Source organism: Suncus etruscus, chromosome 11 (genome assembly GCF_024139225.1).
Source record: "Suncus etruscus isolate mSunEtr1 chromosome 11, mSunEtr1.pri.cur, whole genome shotgun sequence".
In the NCBI taxonomy this organism is placed as follows: Eukaryota; Metazoa; Chordata; class Mammalia; order Eulipotyphla; family Soricidae; genus Suncus; species Suncus etruscus.
Genome location: NC_064858.1, coordinates 94,649,773 through 94,663,066, shown reverse-complemented (window position 1 = coordinate 94,663,066; position 13,294 = coordinate 94,649,773).

Here is a 13,294-nt window from a genome sequence, read left to right as displayed (position 1 = left end):
ATGCGGTGACTGGAAGCCCTACACCTCTTCACCCAGTGTGGCCAGTCCACCGAGGCACGTCTGTCCCTTCTATATTGTATACTAAACAGGGGGAGATGTGGGATATCGAGCACCCCACATATCAAAGGAACTCTGAATGAATTTTCCACCGCCTGTCTGATTCAAGCCACAAAAGTTTGCATAGCCCCGAACCAACAGAAAACTCTGCAAATAAACTTAGCTCAGCACAAAGAATCTGGCTTAACCAGATGCCTTAACCTTTCCATGGAACCTGTTTTTGTAACTGCTCTCAAGCATGTAGTTATAGATATGTTTTTGTAAAGTTTAAATTATGATCCTTATTGCTTGCACAAAAGATAGATCTAAATGGAAAATAGGCTAAACAAATAATTGTATTTGTGTAAATATCAATTAGCTATTTGTTTAAGAATTTGCTTCCCCTCCCCCCATCCTGCCAGGTTCCTCTTTATCCTTCCCGCCATCAAAATGTGTTTATGCTCCCAATGGTTAAAATTGTTGTACTTGTACAAATCTGATTGGTTTATGTTTCAATCCTATGTTACTAAAATAGGCCCTGGATTGAGCTATTATGAAAGGGGCCCTTGGGCTACTGTGAAGGTAAGAAGTGCTCAGGCCATGGGGGTATTGTTGGAAAGATGTGTGCAGAAATAATGTTAACCGTATATTAACTTCTGATCCTCAATAAAAATAAGCTATTATAAAATAAAAAAAAATTTAAAAAAAAGTCAATTCTCCTGTTTTCTCATTGACTTACCCCAACTCTAAAAGACATCAACTTGTACTCCCCACCTGTCTGAGATTGGGGGATGAAGACAATGTTTCTTTATAACTCATGCATAGATTTTGATAAGAAGAGTGATTCATTAGTACTTTGAATTCATTTACTAATTCAGAAAAATACTAACTCCATCTGGACAGGCAGCATCTGGGGCTGGGATCTGGGATGTTTGCATGCTTTCCCGGCCCTGTGCATAATCACAGGAGAATACATATATACAGATATGTTTGCACATATATTATTTACTTTATATCAAAATATCATAGTTCAATCCTTCCAGCTCTCCAAAGAGAAACACCTAATCAGGAGGAATTATAATGAGCAAGATATCTTTCCACCAAATTGAACTGATATTTTGTTTGCAGAAGTGGCACTGAGCTGAGATCAAAAGAATAGTCTTTTCGATTGAAATGGAAACTCTATGAAAAGTTCAAGAATTTTGAGGACTGTCAAACACCATGCAAGTGCACTGCTTTGGCTTTCAAGGAATTCACCTGGAATTTCCAAAGTCCTGAGTGCTGAATATAGAGGCAGTTCAGAAAAAGCTATCTCTGTCTGGGGTATCACCAACATCTCGCCCTATTGCTGTGTAACAAATACCTCCAGTACTGAGTCACTTAAAAATTGTTTTCTCGGGCACAGTGGTGTTTGCCTTGCAAGCAGCCGATCCAGGACCAAAGGTGGTTGGTTCGAATCCCGGTGTCCCATATGGTCCCCCGTGCCTGCCAGGAGCTATTTCTGAGCAGACAGCCAGGAGTAACTCCTGAGCACCGCCGGGTGTGGCCCAAAAACCAAATAAATAAATAAATAAATAAATAAATAAATAAATAAATAAAATAAAATAATTGTTTTCTCCCAAGTTCTTAGGCTCAGTTCAGTGGTTCTTATACAGTCTCTCTTATGCATTTCAATGGTTGCCTGGGCTGGAGTCTCAAAGGCATAATAATCACTGGTGCTAGACCATATCTGTGGAATGTGTTCCTACACATGACCTACACATGACCTCTTCAAATAGCCTGATCTTGAGCTCAGCACACTCACTAGGTTCCAAAAGAGAATATTCTGTGACACTCATGTGGAAGTTGTGTTGCATCTTACCTCAGTTTTCACATATGGACAAACACCTCTTCCACACACCAGATTCAAGACAAGGGAACACCAGCCACTAAAATCTCTTTCATAGAACAACTGACCAAATTTAAAAAAATGTTTTAATTGGCAAAAAAAAAAATAGCAAAAAAAAGCATGGAACAAGAGTTACATATTTAAATAATTTGGTCTATTTTCACAGATTCTAACAAACTAGAACAATAGAAGAACAAAACCGAGTATACGTATATTTTCATTTCAGGAACTGGAGTTATAGTACAGTAGCTTGGACATTTGCCTACCATGAGGCCAACACAGATCTGATTCCTATTACACCACATGGTCTCCTCACCACAGTCAGGAGGATCCCTGAGTGATCCCTGAATAGAAGCAAGTGTAAACCCTGAGAACCACCGAGTGTGGCTATAAAAAAAGAAAAGAATACTTTCATTTCAACTCTAGTATTTGCATTTATTGATAGTTGAGCAGGAGAAAGTTCCTTAATAGTTAGCTATGAGCCTTAATTTCTTCATCTCAATGAAAAGGATGTTTATGAACATTTATAACATGAAAATATGCAAAAGGACCTTGAAATGATATAATTACTAATTAATAAGATTAATTACTACTGTGGTATTTTTATTTTTATACTTCTTGGCCTTATCTTTATTAGTAAGATGATGAAATAGTTTAGCTTCTCAATATTGGTGAACTAAGAATATATCTTGAATTACAAATAAAAGCCTTACAGATGCCTGGAATTATACCTACGGATATTCAGTTTGACCAATTTTGAAGAAACTAAAGTCACATTCCACAAAAAAATTTTCAAATTAAAATCATTAGGGTGAACCTGAGGACCTTTCTCCTTTACAATCAGTAAAAAAAAATACATTTTAGATTATAGTCAAAATTAAAACCACAAAATTCAAAGACAATTACTATTGATTAAACTCTCTGTCCTTGTAGACTACTCGGGAGCCTGAATCTAATTATCCACCAAGTTGCAGTCCATTCTTAGCCATGAGGTTTTACCGGGTGAGTCACAGATCCAATGTCTCTCTCCCTTGAGTCATAAGTCCCTGGAAAGAAGGATATGGCTCATACATCTTTAAGTCTTTGAAGGCAATTTGCATCTTCCATGTACAGAAGGATTTTTCTATTAAACAGAGCTATAAATGGACATTCATAGTGGAAACAGTAAACAGGACAATAATTCCACATTCGAATCTCTTTCTGCCACGCTGGTGCTTTGACACTGACACTCCCACTCCACCCCCAAAGTAAAGGATATTAGTGGCTTTGGCAGTGACAAATCCAGCTCTTTTTGGGGAGGGGTGGTTGGGCCACACCCTAGTGGTGCTTAGGGGTTACTCCTAGCTCTGCATTGGAAATTGCTCCTGGCAGGCTCTGGGGACCATATGAGATGCCTGGGATCAAACCTGGGTCTGTCCCAAGTTGGCCTTGTGCAAGACAAACACCCTACTGTGGTGCTATGGCTCCAGCCCCAAGTCTGGCTCTTAACAGTTTCAGGATCTAATTAACTCAGAGTCTGAGAGTCCTTATTTCTAGTCAAACTGATGGTGGTTGAACATTTCAGAGAAGTGATTGAAGGAGAAGTCAAAACACAAAATAGAAAAATTTGCTCTTGACCTACAGGTCCTGACCTCTTTCGGTCTCTTATCCCCTATCTATCCCTCACCCCTGCTATTCCTAGTTAGGTTTTCTAGTGGGACACTATTCTTCCTCCCTCCCTGCTTTTTTGGGCCAAACCCAGTGATGCTCAGGGGTTACTCCTGGCTATGTGCTCAGAAATCGCTCCTGGCTTTGGGGAAACATATGGGACGCTGGGGGATCGTTAGCACTTGCAAGGCAAATGCCCTACATCTTGCACCACCACTCTGGCCCCATAGTGGGACACTATTCTTGATCTGAAACAATATTCCCCTAGCACTGTACCTGAATAGCTCTGTTCTGTCCTATAGGGTTGTTTCAATGCCACTTCCTTGGCACAGACCCAAGTTCCCTCATCTAAGTCAAGCTCCTGTTACAATTGCTCTTGGAATCTGTACCTTTTGCCTTCAGTAATTATATTTATTTTTTAGTTTGTTTAATTTCTCTCTCCTGGGTCAAAATGATAGTACAGTAGATTGGCAGGTTGCCTTGTATGCAGCCAAGCTAGTTTTAATCACCAGCAACCATTATACTTTCCCCAGCACCTCCAGGAGCAAGTCCTAAGAGCAGAGTCAGGTGTAACCACTGAGCTTCACTGGATATGGTCCCAAAACAAAAACAAACAATTCATCTCTCCCTGGTTCATACACACACACACACACACACACACACACACACACACACACACACACACACACACACACACACACACATATCTGAGTCTGGAATCTTCACATGATCAGAAATTAGGACAAATTTGTACATCATTGTTTCATAACCACCTAGTTCATTACTGGAGTAAAGCAGATATCTAGGGGATGTTTTTGCAAGTATTTTGTGTGTGTTCAGTACTGTATTCACCACAATCAATTACTAAGTTCCTCAGAGGGGTGAGAAATCCCATAAAAATAGGATTTTTCTTTTAACACAGCAGCCTAACCCCTGCTGCCTGTCAAATGTGGCTGCATAAGCCAGAATGACTCAGACCAGATCTCTTCCAGGGCCCCGTTTCACACCCTTTCCAATAGGATATGAATCAGACAAGATACCATCAAACAAGCATTCCATAAGGAAAGGGTTCACCCGCCACAGTACTCTGCTTCCATCGAGCCTTTCTGACAGCCACTATTGTGATACTGAGGAATGGGCCACATTTCAGCCTCCCAAGACGTGCCTGGGAGCCAAGGCAGCAAGCAGGCAGCCAAGGGAAGTGTGCTAAATGTGGAAATTCCCTTCGACTTTTTCAAACAGTTCAAAGTCAAGGAAAGGCTTCAAAATTCCAAACAGAAGTTCCACGTTCCATTCCTTAGTGTGGTCTTTCCATTTTAAACACAGTACTGCTGGGGGGGCGGGGGGGAGCGACTTCTTGAATGTAGAATTGTTAGCATTGGGTCAGATTCCCACCACTGTTTCTCTTAGGTGTGAGTTCTCAGTGTGTGTGTGTGTGTGTGTGTGTGTGTGTGTGTGTGTGTGTGTGTGTGTGTGTCTGTCTGTCTGTCTGTCTGTCTGTCTCACTTGCTCTTTTGCTCACTCGCTCTCCGTATCTCTTTTTCTCTGTCTATCTTTCTCTCTCCCTCCCTTCATCTCTCTCCCTCTATCTCTCAAGAGCCCTAAAAGAATCCACTATGAGGTAATTAGCTGTGGTTCACATACAAACTGAGCTATAGTTGTTATATTTTTATAGCCATTTTCACTCTCTGAAGTCCAAGTCCTCTCTTAGTCAAAATACAAAGTCACATATTAGAATGTCAACAGTCACTACTTTGATGAGATCCTTCCTTCTGTGCACTTACAAGGATTTACCATAAGAACCAACCCCCCCAAAACCCCCACACTTTTCACTGTTTCATTTCTAATAAACATAATGCTACCTAGTCTTACAAATTCAAGGAAATGTGTTACTGGTTCCACCATTTTTTTAGGCTCAGGGATTGTTAATTTATTGTTTCAAGAAGCAAATCAGGCAAATTACTTTGCCTCTCTGCCTCAATTTACTGATCTGTGAAATGGAAAAATAATTGGTTCCACATCATAAGGGCTCTCATAAGACTTTAATACATTTTTCAAGTAAAGCACTTAGCAAAGAAGGGAGAGGGGTACACTTGTGACAGATATGGCATTGAAATTAAATTCATGAAAAGCCATAATTAACAAATAGTTATGCAATCTCATTTGAGAAAGAAATTATAACTTTGGAGAACCAGTGACCCCAGGTTAATTCCAGAACCAAGTCCTGGAAGCAAGTCAACCATTATTTAGTCATCCTAACCACTTGAACTTGTAAATCCTTGACTTGCAAAATTGTGACCTATCTTCACAATTAAATTTTGGGTTAGGCTTTATGCAGCAATAGAAAACCAGAAATGAGTAAACCCCCAACACACATGATTATTGCTTAATAATACATGGTTATCATCAGTATTTAAAGATCACTTTGCTAATAGAAGGATACATGCTCCTTTAAGGATTTGTAATGCCAAAAACATTACAAAGGACTGGAGAAAAGGAATCCACAGAGAGAGGCAATTCCCCAATTCCTTGTACAGTTCCTGACATTATTCATGAATAAATAAAATTTATTATTTATAAATAAATAAAATTTTATAACAGTTCGATTTCACTTCAAACTTGTATCTTAGATCGACCATTCAGATTCCAAAGCACCATTATGGCTATGAATTCTCTCTCCTTTAATATGAAGAATAACTAATTAATTTACTACCTGATAAAAATTTGTGTGCCTACAAAAGGAGAATGTCTCTCCACTATTGTTTACTATAGTATATAAATTCTTAGCAACAGCAATCAGGCAAAAAAGAAATCAAAGGGATTCAAATTGGAATGGAAGTCGAATGATCATTCTTTTCAGATAACCTGATAATATACTAATGAGACACTAAGAGGCCCTAAAGAGTGCATTAAAAGCTTCTTGAAACAATAAATTAATACAGTAAAGTAGCCAGATACAAAGTCAACACAAACATCAGTTGTGTTCCTATGCAAATAATAAGAGAAAGAAATAAAAGTCTACTTCATGTAAAGTAGTGTTCAAAACCACCATGTATTTAGGAATCAATGAGCAAAAGATGTGAAATATCTATACTATGAAAACTATAAAACACTTAAAGAATAGATAGAAGGGGTAGGCGAGGCAGTGTAGGAAGAAGGGCATTTGCCTTGCATGTAGTCAACCCAGGTTTTATCCTTGGCATTCCATCTGGTCCCCTGACTGTAGAGTCAGGAGTGATACCTGAGTATGGCTGGGTGTGACCCACACACACAAAAAAATTAGAATAACTTAGGAAGTTTAAAAATTGATACATGATGGGGGCAGAGCGGTGGCACAGTAGTATTTGTCTTGCACGCAGCTAATTAAAAATAAAGAAGTGTTGTGTATGTAAACATTTTATAGGATTATTATGTTACTGACTCTACCCTGATAGGTGATTGTGCCCTACCCTAGGGTGTGACCTGGCATTCTTCTCCCACCCTAGGGTGGTACTTGATTCTGATCCCACCATTGGGTGGTACCTGATTCTGGGGGATAAAAACAAGTGTCCGTGGAAGGCGGGGGGAGGGGGGGGCTTTTTTCCTGGGGCCGATTCTTAGGCCTTTTGGCTTCGGCCTCTTCACGGAATAAAGAGCTGTTTTCTTCGGAAGCCTGACTGGACTGCCTGTTGGCTTTCTTCCCGCCGCATTCACCTCAGAACCGCCAGCTGGTTCAGCCAACAAGGTAACAGACGCGTGGTCCGAGCTGGAGGAAAAAGGCCTCATCCTCCATCCCTTCATCAGTCAACCGCATCAGGGGCTGATTTGCAACAAATAAGTACATTAAATAAAGTAAGCCTACTCTAAAAACAAAACAAATTCTCATCATTCCTACTTTTCTTCCTCCTTCCTCTTCCCCAGAATTGCTCCGCATTCTCTGAACATATACCTGGAAACATAATGAAGTGGTTCAGAACTCTAGCAAACCAGCTGATAGATGGACTTATGTCATTGCCTAATCATTAGGCTATCTCCCTAAGTTAGTATGACCTGGTAAATTGCTGCATATAATAAAATATAAGACTTAAAGGACTAAGATTTATCATCAAAGCAGTTCAAAAGAGTATGCAATACATTTGAAAACAATTTCAAAAAGAATATACATTGTCAGAATGTTTTCAGTAATGGGAAAATTAATGGAAATAAAAGGTTGAGTTACTCCCTTGGGAACCATGCTGATTAAGACGTATGCATTCAAGACTTTTAAAATTTAACTCGTTACTTAATAGTTGCATCTTATTCACTTGGATGCCTCTGAAAATGCTTCCAGCCCTTCATTTCATTCAGAACAACCAACTGGTATTCTTTTCTACCAGTTGAAAAACCTCTTTTCTACCAAAGTTTAAAAAGAATGTTTACTAAAAATGTTAAAAAAAAGAAACAAAAAAATCACGAATTGCTATTGATAATTCTCTATTCGTTTCATTTGAGTTTATCTAACATGAATGAAGAATCAAATTTGGGATAAATCCATTCTTTTCTCTCAATTTCTACATTCTACAAAGAAGATAAATAGCCAAAATTTAAGAAACATTCCAGAGCCCAAACCAATCAGCTCCAAAATCAACCAACATTTATTGATTCAATGGAAGCTTCCACAAATTCTTCTTTCTCTGAAGTATACCACCACCATGCTCCTTTACTAGTCTATAAAAGTATCTAACTCTTCTTTCCTCCATGTTTTGTCCTTTATTTTGTCTTTTATTAAATTTTAAACAGTGTAATATCAGGGGCTATATTTGCAATCAGCTTTGGACATCTAGTTCCTAGAACAATTCCTAAAACCTAGTCAATGTTTGCTGATGAAAAAAAAGTGTTGCATAATTCTTCAAGTTGCCAATTAAAGTACAAATTAGTTGGGGATGAGAAACAAGTAAGAATAGTTTAATTATAATCAGTGGCCTAACCTTAAGGAGGTTGCATCCAATAATGAAAAGGTAACATTTGCATGTTAATAATTGAAGTACTTGAGCAGGATGGAACATGCAAAAATATAGCATGCAAAATAAAATATAAATGCAAAAATAAAGCATAATGATTTAGGGAACTTTGGTTCAGAGCCTCGCTCAGGGTTTAAAGGATAAGTCTGACCTCTTGATGGTTCATTTATTTCTTTGTTGACTACTTTCCACAAATCAGGAAAACCCATCCCCTCCATTTAGTTGTCAACTTTAACTTATTCCCCAAAACACTATTGCTGAATGGGAAAACATGAAATACAAAATTATTTCTATGAAAATTAAAGGGGGAAATGCTGTTTTACTTCTAAGACAATAATTTCACAGATATGAAAAATACACAATGAATTGTTTGCAGCAAGAAAACAGATAACACTTTCTCCCCTTATTTCCAACTCAATGATGAACAAAATGATATATAGAATATGATGAAGGAGCAGACAGCTGGAGGAACAGTGTCTACACAAGGAGAAGCAGCAGGAGACATCAAAGAGAGTTAGAATAACTGTAAATAAGATCATCTGGTATGTCTCTGGGAAGCCTTGAATAGAGAGAGGGAGGAAGTCTGCCATTCAGAACATAACTTGGTGCAAAGCAGAGGTGGGTTTCTTTCCCCAAAAAATAAGTGGATAACTGAATAACAGAGTACAGAGATGCCAATAGATGCAAGCAAAATCAGAACTAGAGAGGCAACAAACAGCAGAGGTGGTAGCATTGAAGGTGGAAACACCCTGTGCCCCTCCAGGCAGGGTATCTGAAGCCATTGCTTAGTGCTTATGGCTTCTGATAATTTGCTACTCCAAAAAAAGGGGAAAGAAAAATTAGTCTGTGAACCTGGCTGCAGGCACCCAGCTTTATGAGGCCACAAATGGAACTTTTGAGGAACTGAGTCAAGTCTACTTGTGGATGCCCTCTAAAAGATTCTTTCTTTCTGCATGTACTTTGTTTTTACACATACCTGTTCTATTCACCCTGAGAGGTACTGCTTGGATTTCATTCATCTCCAGTGCTTCTTGCCTCTTTCAGAGACTAGAGGAAAGTATCTTAAAGTGGCTGATAAAGGAGGTAATTTTTTCATAATGGCAATTGTAGACTTTGAGACTGACCCTTATTGTATCTGCCTGGATCTATGACAAAGGAATTAGTTTGAACTATAGTCCAAATAAGCAGCTTTTTTTGAGGGGGGGTGGTTTTGGGTCACACCCGGCAGCGCTCAGAGGTTATTCCTGGCTCTAAGCACAGAAATCACCCCCGGTAGGCACAGGGGACCATATGGGATGCCGGAATTCGATCCGCCGTCCTTCTGCATGAAAGGTAAACGCCTTACCTCCATGCTATCTCTCTGGCCCCTCAGCTCTTATTTGATTCTCCCATCTCCAACACTGAGAAAGATTTTTGTAAAGATCAGATCTAGACCACAGCTAAGAAATGACTGATAGGGGCCCGGAGAGATAGCACAGCGGTGTTTGCCTTGCAAGCAGCCGATCCAGGACCAAAGGTAGTTGGTTCGAATCCTGGTGTCCCATATGGTCCCCCGTGCCTGCCAGGAGCTATTTCTGAGCAGACAGCCAGGAGTAACCCCTGAGCACCGCCGGGTGTGGCCCAAAAACCAAAAAAAAAAAAAAAAAAAAGAAATGACTGTTAAACTCAAAAGGCTAGGAAAGTGTGGCCTATGAAATCAACCTAGAGGAGACAAAAATAATGAACAATGATAAATCAAGAAAACATCTAAAAACAAATGAGAAGATAGGAAAAATAAATAAAATATAAAACAAAAATAATGAACGGCTAATGCTATTTTAATGATTATCTTAAATGGTTTTTATTTATTTTTTGTTATTAAAACCATTGTGATTTACAAAGTTCTTCATAATTTGGATTCAAACATACAATGAATTGGGGCCAATCTTAGCACCAGTGTTCACCTCCTTTCACCAATATTCCCCAAGTGCATCCCATACCAACCTCTCTGTCCCTCCTCCAGTCTGCCAGTATAACAGACCCTTTTTAAATTTAGATTGATAAAGTTTGGACCTCCTGATTCCATTATTGTTGTCTTTAGCTTGGATATTTATAACATTCCTTTTATAACATTACCAAAGCACTTGAGACATCCTGGCTATGGATTCTCATCTTTTCATATTTGTGTGTCTCCTCTTCCACCCAGTTTCTTTACTTCTCACTAAACTTTGGGGTCAAGGGTGTTTCAGACATATCCCAATTATGCCGTTGTGTTTCTTTATGCAGTTATTCTAAATACCACATATAAGTGATATCATTCTGTATTTGTCCTTCTTCTGGCTTATCTCATGTAACATATCTTCCAGTTCCATTCTTGTTGCTGCAAATTGCATGACTGCATCATTCCTTACAGCTATGTACTATTCTGTTGTACATATGTGCCACATCTTCATGATCCACTCATCTGTTGTTGGATATCTAGGTTAATTTCAAGACTTGGCTTTGTACTGAGTACTGCAATGAATAGCGGTGTGCATACATCCTGTTAGATGAATGCTGTTGTTTCCTGAGCATAAATTTATAAAAGAGAGATTTCTGGATCATATGGAAGCTCTATTTTGAGTTTAATGAGAACCCTCCATATTGTTTTCCATAGGGGTTGGACCAGACAACATTTCTCCCAGCAGTAGATGAGAGTTCCTTTCTCATCACATCCCCACCAACTGAGATTGTTCCCATTATTTTTGATATGTGTCATCCTCACTAGTGTAAGATAATACTTCATTGTTGTCTTGATTTGGATTTCCCTAATGATAAGTGATGATGAGGAATTTTTCATGTGTCTGTTGACCATCTGTTAGTCTTCCTCAGAGAAATGTCTATTTCCTCTCCCCATTTTTGATGGGTTATTTAGGTGTTGTGGAAATAACCTTTGTGAGTACTTTGTATATCCTAAATATCAAACCTTTACTTGAACAGTGCAATTTTTTTCTCCCACTCAGTTAGCTGTCTTCTAATTTTAGCCTGTATTTCTTTCGCCATACAGAAACTTTTTAGTTTGATGTAATCCCATTTATTCAGATGTAATGCTATAGACCTTGCCATTGGTACCTTATCATCAAAGACTTCTTTGAGGTCTAAATCTTGAAGTGTTCTATGTTTTCTTAAATGAATTTTATGGATTTGTGTCTAATGTCAAGGTCAAATCCACTTTGAACTGATTTTTTGCATAAGGTGTGAGATATGGATCAATCTTTAATTTCTTACACGTGGTTATCCAATTGTTCCAACACTGTTTGTTGGGAGAGACTGTCTTTATTGCATTTCAAGTTCTTGGTTCCCTTGTCAATGATTAGTTGTCCATATACTTGGAGGTTTGTCACTGGATACTCTATTCTGATCCATTGGTCTGAAAGTCTGTCTTTGTCCCAATACCATGCTGTTTTGATCACTATGGCTTGTAGTAGAGCTTCAGATTAGGTAATGAGACACCTTTCCATTTTTTGTTTTCAATTTGGATTTGGGTATCCTAGGTATTTTATGTTTCCACACAAACTTTATCTAATTGATTGTTCTAACTCTTTGAATAATGTTGTCTGAATTTGAATAGGAATTTCATTGAATCTATATAGTAGTTAAGATGGTAATTTTGATGATATTGATTCTTCCAATTTATGAGCATGGAATGTTCTTCCATTTCTTTAGGTATTCTTCAATTTTTTTCTGAAGTGTTTTTGAGGTTTTCATGATATATATCTCTCACCTCTCTTGTTAGGTTGATTCCTAGGTACTTGATAATTTTGGACCCTATTTTAAATGGGATAGACTCTGATCTCTTTCTCTGAGGCATCATTTGTATAAAGGAATGCAATGTATATACAAATGCAATGCATTTGTATGAAGGAATGTCTTTTGTGTATTGACTTTGTAGCTGGCCACTTTGCTGTATTGGTTTATTATTTCCAGGAGGTTTTTTATGGGCTCTTTAGGGTCTTCATGTCATCTGCAAATAGAGATTTTTGACTTCCTCTTTTTTCAATTTGTATTCCTTTGATATTATTCTCTTGTATGATTGCTATCACTAGGACTTCTAATACTATATTAAATAAAACTAGAGATAGTGGACATACTTACCTAATCCCTGACCTTAGTGGAAATGCTTTCAGTTTTTTGCCACATATGGTCCCAGAGACTATCAGCACTGTCAGGTGTGGCCCCAGCCAAAACAAAACAAAACAAAAAGAGCAATTAATCAGAGCTTTTGGGATACAGCAAAAGAAGCACTGGGGGGGGGTTTAAATTGATATAGGCCTTCATAAAAAATTAATTTTACAGATAAAAGATAAAGTAACTTTAAACAGAAAAGAACAAAAGTCAGCTGAAGAAAAATAGTAATAAATATATCAGTGAAAATAAGTAAAATAGAAAAGTTATCACCCAGAAAAAGACAAAAGACAAAACATCAGTAAAACTTACTTGACATTTTTGGGGCCGGGCGGTGGCGCTAAAGGTAAGGTGCCTGCCTTGCCTGCGCTAGCCTTGGACGGACCGCGGTTCGATCCCCCGGTGTCCCATATGGTCCCCCAAGCCAGGAGCAACTTCTGAGCACATAGCCAGGAGTAACCCCTGAGCGTTACCGGGTGTGGCCCAAAAACCAAAAAAAAAAAAAAAAAAAAAAAACAAAAAAAAACAAAAAAAAAAAAAAAACTTACTTGACATTTTTAAGAAGGTAAAGCTAGTAAAACTTGAGCTAAATGCCTAAAGA